The 21,665-nt window shown below is 32.4% G+C and overlaps 1 non-coding gene across 1 annotated transcript; it reads left to right on the plus strand.

Moving 5' to 3' along the window:
- Window positions 1-12,079: 12,079 nt before the first annotated feature.
- TRNAV-AAC (transfer RNA valine (anticodon AAC)) lies at window positions 12,080-12,153 on the plus strand. The gene has a single exon. It is a non-coding gene; the product is annotated as a tRNA-Val (tRNA).
- Window positions 12,154-21,665: the final 9,512 nt, after the last annotated feature.

The raw sequence follows: 21,665 nt of genomic DNA on the forward strand, positions 1-21,665 counted from the left end.
TAAAGAATGGATTTTACATTTAGGTGCATCATTTCACAAGACAAGATAGATCTTTGATTTCTATTTTTATGAAGGAAAGAATTTAGATCAAGAATTACTATTGGCAATAAAATGAAACTTCTAGTTTTAGGGACAAGGAATGTTAATGTAACAAATGGATCTTTAAAACATGTTTTGTTGGTGGAAGGATTAGGTCTTATTTCAATATACAAAATAGTTCAAGCTAGATATAAGTTTTTTGTTACTACCAATCAAGTTATTATTAGAAATAACAAGACCCAAGCAATATAGTTTATATTGGTAGAGTTGATCATGAAGAGAGTCTATTTAAATTTGTGGGATTTGTTGATGATGAATTTATGCACTCTCAGGATTATATTGCTCAAGCTAATTATATGTCAAAACTTTGGCATGCTAGACTTGGATATATAAATTATACAAAAATACAAGATATGGTTAGAATGGATATGTTTAAAAGATTAACATAAAATTCACCATCTAAAGGAGTTTGTGAAGGATGTGTGCTAGGTAAACATCATAGACATCCTTTTGACCCATGTGAAGCATGGAGAGATAATCATTCATTACAACTCATTCATAGTGATTTATGTGAATCATGTTATCCTTCACTTTCAGGTGCCAAGTATCTTCTTACCTTTATTGATGATTATAGTAGAAGAATGTGGGTTTATTTCCTTGAAAGTAAGAATGAAGCATTTGAAGTTTTTCAAAATTTAAGGCATTAGTTGAGAATCGGAGTGAAAAAAGAATCAAAAGCTTAAGAATGGATAATGGGGGTGAATATTGTAAATATACATTTGAGGCATTTTGTGAAAGTTGTGACATTAAAGCACAACAAACAATTCCTTATAGTCCTCAATAAAATGGGATGGTTGAAAGAATGAATAGGGCTCTTTTAGAAATGACTTGTTGTATGTTGTATTTTAAAAGTTTACACAATAAATTTTGGGGCTTGGGTGTTTCTTGTGTTCCATATATTGTGAACATAATTCCCACAAAAGCCCTCACAAATATAACCCCTGAAGAAGCTTGGAGTGGTAGAAAGCCCTAGATTGGTAATTTTTAGTATTTGGGTGTGTATTTCTTGGTCAGATATTCTTGATGAAAAGAGAAAAAAGTTGGAAATAAACAGTCACAAATGCTTGTTTATGGGTTATAGTGAAAAATCAAAGGCTTATAGGCTATATGATTTGACGACAAACAAGGTATGGGCATCCATCACAACAAAATTTTGATAGTTGTTGTTGCCCTTTCCCTTGTATATGGTTATGCAAAATGAGTAAGCATAGAAAAGGCAAGGCAACTATTTGACATATTGTCTCCAAGAACTGCTCAATAGATACCAACATTGCATGATATGGAGATTTATGTTTGTTTGTTGGGATGAACTAATTGTCCATTAGAGGTTTATGTTTGTTTGTTGGGACAAGGTTATTCTCCATTGGTGAAGTGATTTAGTATGGAAAAGGAGGTAATAAAGTTTATCTATTAGCTTTCACATATAAATTTCTAATGAAGATAAAATCTTATTTAAATTATATTTATATTACAAATATTTTTAATCCTCAATTTTTATTTTTATCTATTATTTTGACAAACTCATTATTTTCTTAAAATACTTGTGTCAATATGATCTTAGAAATAATTAACCAATTTAACTAAATATTAGAGACATAAGAAGTCTATTGAAGATCATAGAATTAGCTCCAATAACTATATTTACATGTAAAAAAAATTAACTTACAAAATTTGAATTTAATCGTTGAATTATGGGGCTCACTAGCTCATCCAACACTCAAAATGTCACAACCCATGTTGTGTGACTCCTATTTTATAGGAAGTCATCGACACATTTGACTCAGTCAACTTGGTCAATTGACATCAACTGACAATTTAGTTGTCTTGAGTTATCTATTTGGACTCCTAGTTGATAAGTTGTTTGACTATTGATGTAGTTATCTCTTAGTTTGACTTATCATATTGATTAGATACATGCTAATGTGATGCATAATGATGCTTATTGATCCATGATGTTGATTATTATATTACTTTTGATGGAAATATGATGATGATGATGCTATATTGTCAAAAAACTATACTGATCGATGTTTATTTAGACTTTGATGAGTGAAGTCACTATTAATGATTACTTTCTAAGTTACATGCATATATGATAAGATATCATGTACATTGCTATGCAATGATTATCACTTTTGATAATCCCATGATTTTGATTAGTGTGGCATTTGGTGTTATCAATTATAATAATCTTTGATTTAATTGATATATCTTATTACTCACATGTTGTATTTCTTAGTATTTTGGGATACTGATTCATGGGTATGATTGTGAGTGTTTGAGTTTTTGCAAGATTGACAGTGAGGGTGTGGCCAAGGTAGAGAAGGTTAGCTCGTCGGTAGGATTGGTATCGGATCATCTAGTTCACACACACACTTTAGACATCATACATATAGTGTTCATGTAATTATATTGTGTCTTAACCCTTCTCTTAATGATAATGCATGTGATGATTAGTGATTTACTTATTATTTTGCATTTGGAAAAGTAATAAATGAATAATAAGAGGGAGTGATTAAATTGAAAGTATTATGCATAACCATGAAGGCTTACATTGTTGAGTGACTCATTTAATGACTGCAAAAACAATGAATTCAACATGTAAATGGGAACATGGCTCAAGTAAAACAAGTGAAATTTGGAATTATTATTATTAAAATGAAATAGTAAGACTTAGCCACAGGTAAATAGAAACAGTTGGATTTTTTTTTTAAAGTTTCCTCTTTCATAGGAATCAGAACTCCACTTGGGGATGCCATCTTGGGTATTAAATAGAAAAATGCTGAAGAAAGAAAACACTTCTTCGTTACTGCATGCAAACACTTGGTTCTGGTTTATCATAAAATAAAAATTTGCAGAGCTTTTGGAGAAAGAGGAGAATCCCATTGTGAATCTTTTTGTTGGGGAAGAGGTATTTGCCTCTGATTGTACTATATCCACAGAGTACTACTTTTTATCTAGTAGAACAATCTATTGATGAGCTGTAATTACGCATGTATTTGTTATCGTTGGTATGCAATTGGATTACCATGTTTTGTAGGAGGAAATTAATTAAAAGCCTTTCCATGCACATTGTTAACAATTCTCTTTTTCCTCTTAGGCAAAAATTTGGCAAGTTCCAGCAACAACAATCGATGTAATTGTTTGTTTTCTTTTTTTTGAAAGAATAATTCTGGTCTGCTCCGTATTTGCTCTCTCTTTCCCTAGTGCAACTTAAAATTTAGCTAGATATTCATTTTTTGTTTTGGACACCCCACTCATTAAGGGGCACTAGAGACATCTAGTAATATGCTAGTTGTTGAGAATGACAAGTCTGTACGATGGTTGTTCATTGTACAGTGAGATATCGTATACCGTACTTGTACGATGAAACGTCATACATGTGATTCCACCTACTGTGAAGGGTTTGTCATGACTTGGAATTGTGGTATGCTTGGCAATGAAGTGGGTATGCCAAAGGAATTGGCCTGATGCTGAAGGTGTTAGAGTGACCGAAGATGTCTGCATCGCTAAAGGCATCTACATCACCAAAGGCATCCACATGACAGAAGCATCTACGTGATTGAAGCATCCACATGATTAAAGGCATCCTTGTGAGTAAAGGCATCTGTGTGACCAAAGTCATCCGCGTGACTGAAGGCATCTATGTGACCGAAGGCATATGCATGACTGAAGGCATCTGTGTGATTGAAGGTGTTTGCATCACCAAAGGAATCCATGTCACAAAAGACGTCCGCATCATCGAAGGCATCTATGTGACTGAAGGCGCATGACTAAAGGCGTCCATATGACCAAAGGCATCCAAGTGACCATCACCAAAGGTGTCTAAGTGATTGGAGGTGTCCAAGTCATTAGATGATACCTAAATGAGTGACCGTCAAATGGATGATTAACTATTGGATGGATGAGTTCCAAGGCTTCCAGTAACCATTTTTTCTTGATAGTTAATGCACCAGATTCCATAACAAATTATGAAGCATATAAATGTCTGCGGGAATCATTAGGCTGAAGGGGCTGGGAAAGTTAAGTTGATTGTAAAGGCAATCTAAGGTTGTGATCCTATCTAGAAACCAGAGTTGGTTGCATGAAAAGTATTTACTAGAATACATAGTTTCTCGGGAGTTTTTGGGTGGTGGGACTTTCCCCAAAAGGGTTTCCCACGTTAAATATGGTCTTCTGTGTTTATCTTCTGTGCATATTATTTTTCTCTTTCTTGTTTTTCCTGTGCATCTCAATGTTCTAGAGTAGATTTGAAATCTTTTATGTTTCCCCTATAAATTGACATTTGGAAAATGTTTATGCATGTAGCTTTCCTAACACTAGTGGGAAAAGATTGTTACATTTCACTTTTAGTGCACAATCCTATGTAAAATTTGGTTAGATTTGGTTCAGTGGATATATCTTACTACTATCCTTAAACATCACATACTAAGAAAGAAATTAAGCTCATTAAAATAAGTCAACTTTGATTATATTTTTAGTATAGGGATCAAGCCTTAGTGTGTAATGTTTAAGCGTATGACATGATACACACTTTGAATAGCTTATGTTTTAACCTAGAAGTTGCATCAAAACCAAACCCTTAAATCTATGATGCTAACTAGAATTTATTTAACCCTTCTGCTAGTAGATAATTGTGTTAATTCCAGTATAGGGGAAAGAAAATCTTATATACTACTATAGAAATGTTGTGGTGTATAAACCAACATTTATAACATAAATAGGGAAGCATGGTGGAGATAAAATAGGTGACCATGACTACAAGATAATATCAGACACTAGATTAATTATTTTGCTCCATAATTTCAATGACTTGTAAATGATTGTGCCTCCTTAAGAAAAAAAGGGTGTGATAAATTTCATTGAGTAGAAAGTAGTAAATTGTCATCCTACTATAGTTTTTCCTTTAGATGGAAATTATCTTGAAAAAAATGATGTTTTTGTATTTAGATAAGTATTTTTTTCTCTTCGTGAGGTATTAATTAAATTTTCCTAAGCATAATCTTGGCTTAAATTTGAACTTTATACGGTTATAGTTGAACTATCAAAACTTGAATTGGTAGAGAATTATTTCTTTGATTTAGAGGGGTCGAACTAATGAGAAGGGTGTTGAATGGGGATTCATTAGGGAAGGGTAGTTAATTGGAAAGATGATAGTTTATTTTCCTTACTACCTAACACTGATTATTTCCTTAAAAAATTGGTTTATATGCTTGGCCAATCTATTTTTGTTGCATAGTTTTTGATATGCAGATTTTTATTTATGTTTGTATGTTTCTATTTTTTTATACGAGCGCATAGAACACAAGTACTCAAAGACACTACTAATTCTAAGTCATTCAAGCATACTACTAATTCTATGATGTAGTTGCATATGAACAAAGATATTATAGATTTTAAAAAATGACAATGTCAAAGGTTATAATACACACATTAATGGTTCCAAGGATCCATAATGTTAATTAATGTCCAAGAGGTTTATCTTAGTTGGTTGAAGCAACAAGTTATCATTGTGGAGACCCTAGTTCAAATCCCAAGCAGGATATCTTTGTGAAATTCTAAATTGTAACTCTTGGTCTTCTAGTTGTTGTATTCGTCTTATTGTAAGAGGTGGATTCTGAGTTATGATTCTTGGTCTTCCAATTTTTGTTTCTAGTGTAGTTGTCATAAAAAGCTTGACTATGCTTGTAAGTCTCATGTTGTTGCTCAAATGGTGTAGGGTGAAAAGGACAAATACTTAGCCAATCTTCCATAGCTCTATGACGGTATCATTGCATAATAAGGTGCAATTTCTAGTTTACTTTTCCTTATATCCCCATCCTAATTATTATACTCCCCTATTTATGCTTGTTGTGTAGTTATGGGTTACAGGTCATGACCCTTAAATTCATTAATGATTAATAATTAACTTCTTTAATATTTATTAATTTAGATTATCAAGTGTAATGGTTGATTAATGTGGATATTTAATATAATTGATTAATTAAATATATGGATAGATATCGATATTAATTATAGTGATTTAATGACTTATTATTTAATAAGTTGTATTAATAAATTTTTAAAAAATTATTGACTCTCCATGGGCTATTTCAAATAGACTATTTACCAATATGCTATTGTTGTTTATTTTTATTATTATGCATAATCTATAATTTAACTAAGTAATACATTATGACAGGGTTTCAAATAGGGGATATGTCATTTGATAGGAAACAAAATGGAACCATGGGTAGAAAAGGCGAAATCATTGCATGTTTGGATCATAATATCAAATGTATCATAGAAATCATCTTTCAATTGTCTATTGTAAAAAATTTCTTTAGTTGTCACATTCGCCATGCAAATAGGGTCAATAAGGACACCATGAGAATAGATAGAATCAACCTTTTCCACAATGTAAAGAGGACCATGAAGAGTTGTCTCACTAGGGTAAAACCTAATTCAAAGATGAGGTTTACATTTGGTCTTTGGTTCAGGTGGGGATTGATCAATAAGGTTGATAATATTATCAAATTCAACATACATATAATCTTAATCAACAATATGAGTGAAAGAAGTAAAAGATCTGGTAGGCTTAATTGTATTGGTTGAATGAGATTGAAAGGATTGATATAGATTTTCAAGTTTTGGTTAATTGGTGCTACCTATTTGTTTCATTGATCATTAACTCCTTAAACTAATATAGTATTGGAATCAAAAAAGTCTTGAATAACATATTTCAAATGGCAGTTCACCTTTTCATATCATGATCATGCTGGCGATGGTATTGAAAAAAGTTTTGATGATCAAATGATTTCGAAATTTTTTTAATAGGAAGAAGAGTTAACACTTTAGAATGAATTAACTTCAAAATCATTGTATGAATTTTTTTAAACACATGGGTAAAATTACAAGAAAGTCTAAAAATAAACATGACAAAGGAGCCACACCTTTGGATGTTGTTACTACTAGCTCATCATCATTAGATAAATTATTGTATCTTGAAGAATCTCTTTGGCTTTTAAAACTTGTTATAGTCTTGGGATGTGACATCACTCTTAAAAACTAGAGTCATCATAGTGGTTCTCTCAAATTGGCTCACCTTGTAGTTGATAATTATGAAGCATTGAAAATAGTTGAGTGAAAAAGAGAATTTAGAAAATAAAAATACTATCTCTAGTATCTTTTTTTTTAAATTAGAAAAGAAAATTTATTGCACATCAATATTAGGCACATGATAAGAAATCTAATCATGCAGGTGCTTAAATCTACCAATAAAATTAGTTACTTTTTCTTTAACACCTTGCTTACAATGTATTAAATGAGTCAAATAACTATTAGGAACAACATTATCTTTAAATTTTTGAATGAAATCATTAGCAAGGTTTTGAAGGGATTCAAAAGACTTGGGAGAGAAAGAACAATACCACTACAAGTCTTTATCTAGAACTTAGTTCTATTGAACAATTTAACCATAACCTATGATCATAAGAGAAATCACAACATAATATTTAAAAGGTTTTGATGTGATTTAAAGGATAACCTTAACCATTATAAGTCTTAATATGGGGAAGCTACATCTATTGTGGAATGAAGACAAATGATATCTAGGGATGAATGAATAGCAATGTCACAAGAAGGAATGTTGAATCTGTATTGGTTCATGGAAATAATTTTTTATTGTAATGAAGACATAGTTTGCACCAAGCCAGTAATAGTAGAGTTGATAGAAATATTAGTGGGAGATATGTTTGAAATGTTTGGAGAATTATTAAAAATAGAATGAATGGTTTAAAATTATGAAAAATGAATACTATTGTAAGTGGGAATTGATAAAGGAAAACAAACATATAGAACACTTGAAGGGATAGTGGGAATAATAGGATTAGGAATACTAACATGTGTAGGATTGATATTTGAAATGGAAGTAGTAATGATGGATGGAACACAAGTGGTCATACTAGGAATAGAAGTTGAAATAGGAATGGAGGTTTCAACACTAGTGGTAGGTGGAATCAAACCAAGTTCTTGGGAACAATCTCTAACGGGGTTGACAATTTTATTAATGAGATGAGAGATACTACTTGAAATGCTCGCACCATGTTCATCATTATGATTTATCTTCCTAAATATTGTATAACGGATATATCCAAGGATTAGAATTTTCTTGTCCCAGCTATAACTCAAAATTTTTAAAGTCATTGGAAAGTTTTTGAATTTGCATAGGAGGGACTCTTAAGACCTTATCTTCATCATGATAAGAATCCCCTGAAGATTGTTTCTCAATAATAGGATTAATTTCATTAGTATACATATTGATCTCATCAAGATTCCCAACAAAAATAAATGACTTGTAATCAAAGGAATCCATAAGTTTATGGATTCTCCTAACTAGAATGCTATAAGTAGTATTTAAGGTAATAATACTCATGCATAAAGGAAAATAAAGATCTAATGTAAATTTAAGATTTGAAAGAGATATGCAATTCAGTTTAAGAAAAATAGTAACTTTATAATTAAATACACATCTAAATATCCAAGAAAAAGGTCTAGTGTGAAGCATGCAAAGTAGATATAGACCTAACTACCAAAATGAGAAGTATGTAATGCATACAAAGTAGATCTAAAAAAAAAATCATAATTAGAAATGTTATGATTTGGGCTCACCAAATAATCTACATGGTGAAAAGGGAAAAAACATACAAATGGGGCAAATCACTTCTTCTTTTTATTAGTTTCTTAATTTGGAAGGAATATGCTCCCAATAAGTGACTCATGAGCTAAATAGGGGCAATGATCAGTCACTAAAATATATGGTTTATGAAATAAAAATAATAAATGATGCAATTTAAGCATGATTAGGACAATGATAAAAAAATTAAGAATGAGCACAAAAGCTTTGAAATGAAAACCAAAGCACATATCTAATATATGGGTGAAATTTAGGCTGAAATGCAGGGTATATCTAATCTATGGGTGAAATTTAGGCTGAAATGCAGGGTATAGGGATAAACTCACCCTATACCTAGGAACAAAGTGCCAACAAAATTTTGTAGTAGGAAAATCCAACTGATTCTTTTTGAAAACTTCTGACTTTAACCAATTTTTGGATCCTAATATAGTGGCTTTGCAACTAGTTTTTGCATGTACATGAAAATAAGGGAAAATGTTGGCTTGCATAAACCCTCATGGATGAATGTATAAATTTCTCATACCCATTGAGATTCTTGAACGTTTTTTAAATCAAAAGATTGGAATGTGATGTAGACTCGAGGATTCCCTCACAGATACGTAGATCTATGAATGCCACTCCTAGATCTAGAATGTAAATATGCTTGAAAATTGATTGTAATGAAGGAGAGAATGTTGATGAAGAAAGTGTCTTCTTTATTGAGGGATAATTCCTCTACTTCATAAATTGGTTAATATTATCTTTGGCTTGAATGGTCATAGAGAATTAGAACTTGAAGATCTTGATCTTGGGTGTTTTCCTTCAAGTCTTGAATCCAATTGCTCAATTATTCTTGACTTCTTGAAAATGTTAACAACTTCATTGCCAGAATGCTCAAGTATGGTCGTGATATGAAAAATGAGGAGAGATAAGGTCTATTATATGCTTACTCCTTCGTTTTGGGATTCAAGAATGATCTAGGTCATCCACAAGATCAAAATTCATTCTAGTATCTTGATATTAAGCCCTAGGCCAAATTTGGGCCCCAAATGTCCAAGACAAAGGAATTTTATACAATGGGAAATGTGCCAAAATTTGTGGGGGATGTTAAGATAGATGAAAAGAAGTCAGGAGAGAAAAGACAAGTTGATAGGAACAAGCATAATGGAATTCAGAGATCAAATCACCAAAGTGGGGTCTAATATGTCCTAAAACATCCAATCATGGTTGCTAAATTTTTAGGACAATACACTCCAAAAAAAAGTATAAGGGGATTTTCGTATGCTATATCTTTTTGTTTGCATCTTTTTTCATAGTTTCTTTTAGGTGGTCAATGTATATTACTCTATAGATACTTTTATTATTATTCTTTAAGATTTTAGGTGTAGAAGGTTCATTATTTTCTTCTTGTGTCATTGTTTTTTCATTGGCACCATACTACTTTTTTTCACTATTAATAATAGCTACCAATTTATTCTTATAGAGTTGTTGGGAGAATCTTCATAAGATTGGTAAAGGGGATTGTGAAGCTCCTACCATGTATCCTTGTTCAATGCATATGAGAAGAGCTCTCATAGTTTTCTATGATCCATTTTTGTTACACTAGTTGAAGAATATATGAATCATTTACATTAGCTAATAAGAATAACTTGTCAAAAAGAATGCATTGATACCTTTTGAGGGAGGGGATAAGTTGATCTAGATACCAATATGAGAGACCAACATAATTTTAAAAAATAACCACCACCTTATCCCAAGGAGTTTTGGTGTCGTTATAGTGTAATTTAATTGATATGCACATTGTTGTCTCCCACTCCCTTGAGTTTTAGAAGTTCTACAAGAGGACATGGTAATCAAATATTATATATGTGAGATCCAAATGTTCCTTGAGGTATTTGAGATATGTCCTTGAAAAGAGGTTATGTGAAGATAAGATTATTTCTCTAAATTAGATACCCTTGCAATATTTGTGTTTGGAATGGTACATAGGGTTCTTTTTGCATGATGGGGTTAGATAGTTAGATACCAATGTCTTTAGATTTTGAAGTTAGATACCAATGTCTTTAGATTTTGAAATCTTTGAGTGAAATTGTTTTAAGAGTTTAATTTTCCATGACAAGTAGTTATCTAGTTGATTAAAATTCCCATTTTGAGTATTAAGGAAATGGAGACATGAAGAAATCACTACTTGTATTGTGAGTTCAGAAATTGAAGAATTGGGAGGCAATGGGATCCCCTTTGGTTTTATCTCATACTTGTAATTTTAAAAGGTTTTCCACGATGCTAGTATCTCAAATATCTTAGCCTTTTGTTGACTTGAACAAAATCATTGATTAATTGCTTAGAGCTCTATCTTTGGGAGTCCTAATTAGTTGGATTTTGGTGGTTCAAAGTGACTGAAGAGTATCTTCTACAAAATTTTATACTTATTTATTGAAATGTGAGTCATACTCATTATGGTGGTTGAGTATTTATGTTAATTCTTTCTTGAAGGAAATTTTCAAGAACTCCACTTATATTTAAAGGACACGTGAAGAGATTCTCAATCTACTTGGGTCTCTTCTAAGTCTTTTCCTAATAAGATTATCTTGTTGTAGATTTAAATGGTCATTATCTCTATACATTGATTAATTTTTAATTTAACAAAGACCTTTGATACACTAATTTACTTGAATTTTAATTGAAACAATGTATGTCTACTCGAAACTAGATTGTTAAAATGGTAGAATTTTATAACTCCTCTTCAAATTTATATCTAAATACTTTTTAAAAATTAAATTAAACGTCTAGTTTAAAATCATTGATCTCTTCAAATATACATTTAGAGCCTCACACTTCTTTATAACTTCTTTATAGATCCTACAACTTCCAATTCGACTTATTTCTAGTTGATTAGATGATTGGATTGTGGATTACTATTGATGAATTTATCACCGTAAATTATGATGGTAGGTAATAATCATGTCATAGGTAGCCTGGAACATAGAAAACTTGAGTTTGGAGTTCAACGTCGCTACCATGTGAATCAAAAGTGGAATAAGTCAGTCCTTAATATGAGCTTGTTCTATTTTTAATATGAAGTGCCTGAAATTATCTGAAATGCCTACAAAGCAAAAAAAAAATTGATGAATAGTCCTTTTCAATTAATAAAATTTACTAAGATTACAATTCACAAAAAAGGGCTGGGGGATACAGGATCACCCCGCGAATGAGTTCAATCGACCGAAGCCAGAGCAAACAACATGGCCGCAGCCAGCAACTATAAACTATTCATCAAAGCAAACTTTAGTAAAAATGATTAACTTGAAAGTTTCTTTTTAAGTCATCGGTGCCATGGTGTAGTTGGTTATCACGTCAGTCTAACACACTGAAGGTCTCTAGTTCAAGTCTGGGCGGCGCCATTTTTAGACCATTTTAATTTCTACTGCATTGGTATTCATAGACATTGAGCAGATCAAGTGGATTTTTTTGATATTCCTTTAGGGTCCGTTTGGTTCATGGAATTTTAAAAATTCAGATTTTTACAAACTTTGGTTTAGCCAAATCAAGGTTTTGTATATCTTTATTACGATTTTTGGGATTTTACTGAAACTGGTTTGTTTCACTCAGAAGATGCGTGTAAAGACACATTTTTATGCGTAAGCTTGAAATTGAAAGAAAACTTCAAAAAGTAGTCCAATCTATTGTTTTTAGACTCCTTAAAAAACAAAACCAGGTTTTGATTTTCAATTCCTATTTTTTTAGGAAGTTGGAAAACCTGATTTTGAGGCAAAATTGGAAGTTACATATGCTAATTCCATTTTGAAAATTTTGAAACAAACGCACAAATTTTCAAAATCTGGGTCTTGAAAAAGTCGATTCTTGTCATCTTCCAGGAACCAAACGGACCCTTAAAGCCATAGTAGGTTATCAATTTCAAGTATTTGGAGATGAAGAGGCTCATTCCAACAAAAGGTGATTACAAGTACAAGAATGGTAATAATTGTAGTCCAATAGATAGTCATTCACAATCGAATATTGGCACAAGATGACCATGTGTTCCTTTGATAGGTCATGGTATGGTTTAGTGTTAAGAAGGTTGTTCTTATCTTCTAGATTTCTTTGTATATTTAATTGTAAAATTGGTTGAAAAATTAGATCTCAAGTCTTTCCAGACCAAGTGGTATGATAATTTGATTGCTTTAGCTATATATACTATAATCTTAAATTTTATCAAGGATAATTTTGCAACGATGACATGGATAGCTCAATATCACAATTTAATGAAAACTTGGGTAATGATGTGGTTTCATCAAGTTTATCTAGTGCTTGAGTTATAAGAGGTGTGCAAGTTATCTTTGTTATCTTAGGGTCTATTTGGTTGTAGAATAGTAATAGAGGAATAGGGATTTGTTATACTAGGTTTGTTATTTTGGAATAGAAAATAGGAATATGTATTCCTATTCTCTTTTGATTAGACAAATTGAAATTGGAATTTGAATATGAAGTTGTGAACAAATTTTCATGGTGACCCTCATTTGACCATATACGATGACTTCAAACTTATTGACCAGTGGCCCCGTTAGTGGTTTGTGAAACAATGACACCTCTGATCCAATAAAAGGTTTGACCAGATGGTGAAAGTGTATTATTCTTTGTGAATATATACTTATTATGATACTTATCATTGAGTACAAACATGTTTGAGGGGTCAATTCCAGAGGATATCTACAACAACTTGCCCAAAATGAAAGGAATTTCCCTCAACCATAATAATCTAAGCATCAATGTCCCTAAATATGTAGGAAATTGTTTGATGCTCCATATACTTGACATAGGCAACATGTTGAGAAAAATGATACCCCAAGAGATGAGGATGCTAAGTGGCCTACAAATAAATTTTTTTAGCCTTAACGACATCCTTCCTCTCACAAAATGCTCCACACATTTGTTCCACTCTAATTCAAAATATTTCAAGCAATCCAAATAGACTCAAATAATCTACACAGGTCCAAAAAAAATGCAAGCCACACATTTTGCATGATTGATAATTTGGATTGTGAACCTTCATTGAAGAAAACTTTGAAATTTTATCAAATTTTCAAAAGGAAAATTAGAATAGGAATGGGCATTTTCTATTCCACCTATTTAGGTGGAATAGAAAATGTTCATTTCGGGGTCAAAATGGGAATATGTATTCTTATTTCCAATTCCAATGTGGTGCACCCAAATGAGGATATGAAGTTTTGGGTATTTACAAGTGCCCATTCTAGTCTAATTCCCACTGCCAAATGAACCCTTAGTTCATAGATTATTGGCATGATGAGTATTTTTCCACATTTCATTGGCTTGGGATTTAAAAGTTATTCAATCTAGTTGGTTGATGACATTCACTGGCTTTAGTGAGAGGATCTCAATGAGTATTGTTTATTGAGATTCAAGTATTTTTTCATGTTGATGCACGTCCAAATAGTTGGCCTTCCATGTGGTTAATTTTACATTGGTATGTTGCATGGTGATGAGAGGATATATGATTATAATGCTTGGATGTTTACCTATTGGGAGGTCTAGTATGTGGTGGTTTATCTTCTTGGTTTCAAGATTTTAGTTTTAATTGATTCTTTGGAGCTATTGGTATGATAATTTGATTCTTTAACTATATTGCAATCTTAATTTTTTTCAGGTAAGGATCATTTTATCATGATGACATGGATAGCTCAATATCACAATTTAGTGAAAACTTTGGCAATGATGTGGTTTCATCACTTGGTGATGCATATCCATACATAGTGGTTGTGGTTGTCATGTGGAAATACTATTGGATAATGATTCGTGTATGCAATTTGAGTACTAAATGACACTCTAAGTTTTATTCATAGAATATAGTTATCCTCGTGTTCTTGGAGATATTGTCTTATATTACCATGGAGGACTCTTGGAGTGTTTGGGTATGGTATCAACTTATGACTTTGATTTTGACTAATGATCCTTGGTTGGGAAGCTTATTTAGTATTGTGCCCTGGTGGACTTTTGATCATGCATTATATATTTGGTATGATACACATGCCCTCTCAAGTAGGACGAGGTTATTGGATCATTTTGTCTCTTAGGAGAATATATTAGGTCATAATATTCTGGTGTCTTCCTAGATTCTACATATACATAGTGTATTTTTGGCATTCTAGATCTATCCTTGAATATAGTGCATTGATATTTTTCATGATAACGAGCGATTATATTTTGATTTTATCATGATAGTGAGATATTATATTTTGATTTTATCATGAATTTGATAGTCATAGATACTCATTGATACTTGGAGACATAAGTGAGGTTGTACTTCTTTTGGATAATAGAGCCTTTTCTGTTGAGATGAAACATTACTCTTTAATGCAGTTTTAGTAGAAAGATTAAAGTTGTAGTTCATGATAGACTTCTAGAGGAGAATTGTATTCAAAATATAATCATTGTGGCTCCTCAATTCCCTATTCTTGGTATACTTGAAAAATAATCATCTGATAGTTTTTTCCAATTTGTTTTCAAATTATTTATGTTGTATTTTTTGTCTTCTCATCGAAATGGATCTTGAGATAAGATTTTTAAAATTATAGAGGTTTTTTTTTTTTTGATGAAACACTATATTTATATTAATAATAACTGGTTCAAAATAGCTCCTAGAGAAAATAACCAGAAAAAAAAAAACTATTGTCATTGTTTGATACAAAAAAGATGCAGAAGAAGAAATATTGCATCAAGAGAGAGTATCTATATCAACACTAATGAATATTGTCCTAGAGATTCCCAAATTGAGAATATAGTGATTACAAAGAGCCCAAAACTCATATGACTACAATTCATTGTTTGGTGCCAGAGACAAAACTAAGATCCCAGCCAAGCTCTGTTAAAAGGATTTCAATACAAACTATTTACAATGATAAGAAAGAAAACAATAGGTTTTGATCTATGTGATTACAACTCACTTTTGTTGGTTCAAATCTTTGTTCAGTCCTTATGCTAGTTCACTGATAAGCCTTTCATTTTCATCTCATATCTTGATCTTCTTGGACACCCTTCAAGAATTCAGTCCACTCTTCTCATCAACTCTTAAGCCTTCTGCTCAAATTCATTTATCAATAACAACATCACATCTACAAGCTTTCTCCTTTAGCTTCGCATTCACACTATTGTGTGCTTCTGATCAACCTTTTTTTTGTATAGGAACTCGCTCATAGACACTGGTTGGGCTCGGCTCGGCTTGACTAGACATAGCACCAAATGTTTGGTTTAGTATCCCTATAAATAGGCAACTTGTACTTTACCATTTTCTACATCCACTATAGATCTTAGGATTTACGATTAGCTTCAACTCGATCCAATGTATCTATACAACTTCTTGATCATCCTCTAGAAACTTCTCTAGAATCCTTCTATTAGGTCTTTACCTGATCACCATCTTGGATTTATTGATTCAACTCATTAATCTAATCTTCAACACATTTTACCTCTCCAAATAAATCAACTGAGTCAGCTTGATCTTACAATTCCTTTGAATTTGATCTTTTATTGTCACTCAACAATCACTGAATTCTAACACTCGATCAACGCTGAAATACTCAATCATTATTTAAGATTTCTAGCTAAACATCAACTAACTTTCTTGGTCGATGCTAATGCTTGGTCAACATAGGATTTTCTCACCACTAACTGTGATTGGTTCTTAGTTTGAGCCGATTTATGTATTTAATTTGGATTGTGAATTTAATGTAAGGATCTTGTCCTTGGATGTGTGCATGTCATTTTAAGCTTGGTCTTCTATTATGTAAAGATCTAGAATCTTATGTAAGTAAGTTTGGTAAGTACAATAGGGTGTTTAGGTTTAAGTAAAGGAATCATTCAGAGAGGCTGAATGGGAGAGTGAAGCAAAAGAGTTGGAAGTTTGTATTAAGGATCTGTGAGGAGTATAAGTCTAGAATTTTGTAAATCTTATTGGTCATAACCCAGAAGGCCTCAAAAGTAGGCATGTATGTTAATAATTTGATGAATAAATAAATTTATTATTGTTCTCTTGCTCCTTGGTGTTGTTCTCTATGTTGTTTGCTTCTGTTGTGTTTACTTAACAAGGTGATTAGATAGTTAGGTGAGTCTTTGGCCCTAGCTATTTCAATCCCTCCTTATGTTAGGTGATGTTAGAGCTTGAGGTTCATCCTTAAGGAGATTGGATCATGTAGAACCCTAAGTTGGATTTGGTTGTAGGGTGGCAGATCTATAGATTTGACCTATAACTTGTAGAGGGTTACGATCTTGTAGGAACTTGTTGTCAAAATGGTTTGAGGTAGAGGAAATGTTGATACTTCTATAATAGATATGTTGAGAAAAATTGTAGCTAGATTATACGTTGTGCAGATAGACCAGAGGAGAGGAGCACATCTGGATGATGTGAGTGATGATGAAGCAATGGCACCAAACCCTAATCCAAAACTGAAGGAAGATCAGGACAAGGAGATTGTTGATGATATTATGTACCGCACATTCAAATCTTGGTGTGGAAGTTGTTCCTTATGGTGGAAATTTGGACACCAATGTTGTGTTGGATTGGATCTTTGATATGGAGTTCTTTGAGTTTGAGGGCACTCATGATAAAAGTAAGGTGAAGATTGTAGTCACTAGGTTGAAAGGTCATGCCTCATTGTGGTGGGAGCATTTAAAAATTGATATATGGAGAAGAGGAAAGGAGAAGGTTAGGAAATGGCTAAAAATGGTGAATAAAGTAAAGAAGTTCCTCCTTGTTGATTACCAAGTTAGCTTGTTGAGAAAGATACAAAATATGAGACATAAAGATATTACTATTAAGGAGTATACTGAGGAATTCTATAGATTGGACATCAGATTTGGACATGTGGATGATGAAGTTGAGAAAGTTGTAAGATATCTAAATGGATTGAGCTCTAGAATTCAAGATGAGATAAGTTTTGTGAAATTGGAAAGTGGGGAAGAAGCATATCAATATGCCTTGAAGAATGAGGAGATATTGACAAAGAAGCATGAACAAAGACAAAGAGGTAGAGGTGGTAGATTCCAAAGAGGTAGAGGAAAAGCTTATGGAGAAGGTGCAGATCTAATAATTATGTGCAAGATAAGGGAAAATCTGAGTGGAAAAGTGATGATAAAAGAAAGACTGAGTGGAAAGGTGGTAGTTCTTACCGAGGAGGTACTAATTCTTACCGAGGAAGAGGTAATTCTTATTCTAGAGGTGGCTTTCGTAGTAATTGTTTTAGATGTGGCAAAGAAGGGCATAGATCCTTTGAATGTAGATACTTTGGTGAGAATGAAGGTGGTAGCAAGAATGTTGTGATATGAGGTAAATATGTGCACCATCAGAGTGATCCTAAGGTTGGATAAAATTTGATGGTGAGAAGAACTATGTGTAGTGAGAGAACTGAGGGTAAAGAACCTATTCATAGGAGAAGTATTTTCAAGACCAAATGTAAGATAGCTGGGAAATATTGCAAAGTGATCATTGATAGTGGAAGTTCAACAAATTTAGTGTCAAAGGATCTAGTTACAAAGTCGTAGTTGCAGAGGTTGAAGCATCCTAAACCTTATCATATTTCATGGATTGGGGAAGAACATAAGATATTGATAAGTAAGCAATGCATTGTGAAGTTAAAGATTGCATATTACTCTAATGAATTTTTGTGTGATATTATGCCTATGGATTGCTATCATATTCCATTGGGTAGACCTTGTCAATATGGTAAACATGCTATGTATGATGGAAGATTGAATCAATATTGGACGAATTGAGTTATGGATACATTTATGCCTTTGATTGAGTCTCCTAATGAGATAAATTGTACTATTGTAAGAATTTGCATGGTTAGCGGAAAGAAATTTGAGAAGGAAATGAAAAAGAACCAAGTTTGTTTTGATATAATTCCTAAGAGGTCGAGTTGTTGTAGGAATGGCCAAGCGGAAGAATGTAGTAATTACCAAGCAATAAATAGAGACTGAATAATAGAAGATGATGGAGGCTGAGTGATAGTAGAAGAAGATGGTGTAAGTCAAGTGTCAGTAGAAATTGAAAGTTTTCTTGATAGGTATAAAGAGATTGTAGCTAAATATATACTTGATGGTTTTTAAATAGTAGGAAGTATAAGTCATTGTATGGATTTGATTCTTGAAGCAAGTTTGCTAAATAAAGCACCATATAGGTTAACACCTAATGAGAATGAAGAACATAACAGACAAGTGCAAGAGTTGTTGCAGAAAGGTTTGATTAGAGAAATCCTGGGTCCATGTGTTGTACATGTTGTATTGGCACCTAATAAGAATTGAGAATGGAGAACGTGTACTAATTCTAGAGCTATTAGAAATATCAAAATGAAATATGAGTTTCCTATGCTAGGGATGGATGAAATAATGGATTGTTTGAGTGGAGCAAATTATTTTACCAAGATTGATTTGAAGAGTGGAACTATCATCATATCAAAATTAGAGAAGGTGATAAGTTGAAGACTACTTTCAAGATGAAAGATGGTTTGTATGAATGGTTGGAAATGCCTTTTAGTTTAACTAATGCACCAAGTACTTTCCTGAGGTTGATGAATGAAGTTTTAAATAGATTCTTGGGTAGGTTTGTAGCTTTTTATTTGGATGATATCTTGATATTTGGTGAAACTAAGGAAGAGCATCTTGAGCACATTAGACAAGTATTGCAAATATTGAAAGAGGAGAAGTTGCTAATTAATTCGAAAAAGTTTTCCTTTATGCGAGAGGAGATTGTGTATTTGGGATTTGCGATTTTAGTTGATGGTTTGAGAATGGATCTTGAGAAGGTTAAAGGAATTTTGGAATGGCCTACACTTGAGAATGTGGGCAGGTAAGATCATTTCCTGGTTTGGCTAGTTTTTGTAGAAAGTTTATAAAGAATTTTAGTACTATTTGTAGTGTTATGATTGAGACTATGAGAGGATATAAAAAGGATTCAAGTGGGCACATGGAGCTAACAAGAGTTTTGAGACTTTGAAACAAAAGGTTATTGAATTTCCTTTATTAGTTTTACCTAATTTCAATAAGGTATTTCAAGTTCAGTGTGATGCAAATGGCAGTGCAATAAGAGTTGTGTTGAGTCAAGAAGGTAGACATGTTGCTTTCTTTAGTGAGAATTTTAATGATGCTAAAAGGAAGTATTATGTGTGTGATCAAGAGTTTTATGCTCTTGTTTAAGCCTTGAAGAAATAGAGACATTATTTGATTCCTAAGAAGTTTGTGTTGTATATTGATCATAAAGCTTTACAATATTTCGGAAGCCAACATAAATTGAATCAGATACATATGAAGTGGGTTGAGTACCTACAAAGTTTCACATTTTTGATCAAGCATAAAAGTGGAGTTACTAACTGAGTTGTAGATGAGCATAAGAAATTCTTTATTAATCAAGAAGAAGGTTGAAGTTCTTGGTTTTGATGGGATGAAGGAGCTGTATGATACTAACCATAATTTTTTTGAGGCATGGAGAGAGTGTAGAGCACCAAATCTATCATGTCAACTAAGTAAATGTGATGATTATTTCATTCAAGAAGGTATGTTGTTCAAAGGAATTCAGTTGTGTATACCAAGAAAATACATGAGAATTAATCTGATTAAGGAAAAGTATTGTGGTGGATTGGCTGGACATTTTGGAATTGATAAGACATTGAGTTTTCTTAGGAAAAATTATTATTGGCCAGGGATGTATAAGGATGTTCAAAAGTTTGTAAGGAGTTGTAAAATTTCTCAAGTTGCTAAGAGTGTAAGTCAGAATACTAAATTGTATACACCTATTCTTTTGCCTAAAAAACCTTGGAGTGACATCAGTATGGATTTTGTTTTTGGATTAACTAAGATAGAAAGAGGGTATGATTCCATATTTGTTGTTGTGGATAGATTTTCTAAGATGACACATTTCATACCATGTAAGAAGACATCATATGTTGCTAAGTTTTTCTTTAAATAGATTGTTAGATTGCATGGATTACTAGGAAATATTATTTTTGACAGAGATAGTAAGTTTGTTGGTTATTTCTAGAGGACTTTGTGGAAAAAAATGGATACCGAGTTAAAGTTTAGTTCTACATTTCATCCACAGATAGATGGATAGATAGAGGTTGTGAATAGAAGCTTGGGTAATTTGTTTAGATGTTTAGTTGGAGGTAAGTGGAGTAATTGAGATATGGTATTGGCACAAGATGAGTTTGCATATAATAATTTTGTGAATAGGAGTACAGGGAAAACACCTTTTGAGATCATTAGTGGAATGTAGCCTAGAGGTATATAAGATTTAAAAGATAATATTGGTGAAGAAAAGAGAAGTGTTGAAGGGGAAGAATTTTTTGGTTTTATGAAGTCTTTGCATGAGAAAGTGAAGTTGAAGTTGGAATAAAGTAATCAAAAATATAAGGAGAATGATGATAAGTCTAGGAGAAGTCATGTTTTTGAAGTTGGTGATGAAGTGATGGTTCATTTGAAGAAAGACAAATTTCCTATTGGAACATACAGTAAGTTGAAAATGAAGAAGTTTGGACCTTGTAAGATCTTGAGGAAGTTTGGTACTGGTAATTCTTATGAAGTTGAGTTACTTGATGACATGGATATATCTCCTACATTTAGTTTTGTTGATTTGCATAAGTATCATGAGTTAGATAATGAAGTTTTTATACCAGATGATTATACGTAGAAGCAGATTGAAGAGCTTAAACAAATATTAGATCATATAATTGGTAAATGCACAAGAGGAAAAGATTACGATGAATATATGGTGAAGTGGAAGAACATACCAGTTGAAGATGCTATGTGGATTTCTCAATCTGAATTGGATTCAACTCAGGTTGTGATATCTAAATGATTTAGGAGAGTCATTTCTTTCAATGTCAGTTGTCTGATGTAGGAGCACCCT

Source organism: Cupressus sempervirens, chromosome 4 (assembly GCF_028749045.1).
Source record: "Cupressus sempervirens isolate cs-2001-9-10 chromosome 4, ASM2874904v1, whole genome shotgun sequence".
Classification (NCBI taxonomy): domain Eukaryota; kingdom Viridiplantae; phylum Streptophyta; class Pinopsida; order Cupressales; family Cupressaceae; genus Cupressus; species Cupressus sempervirens.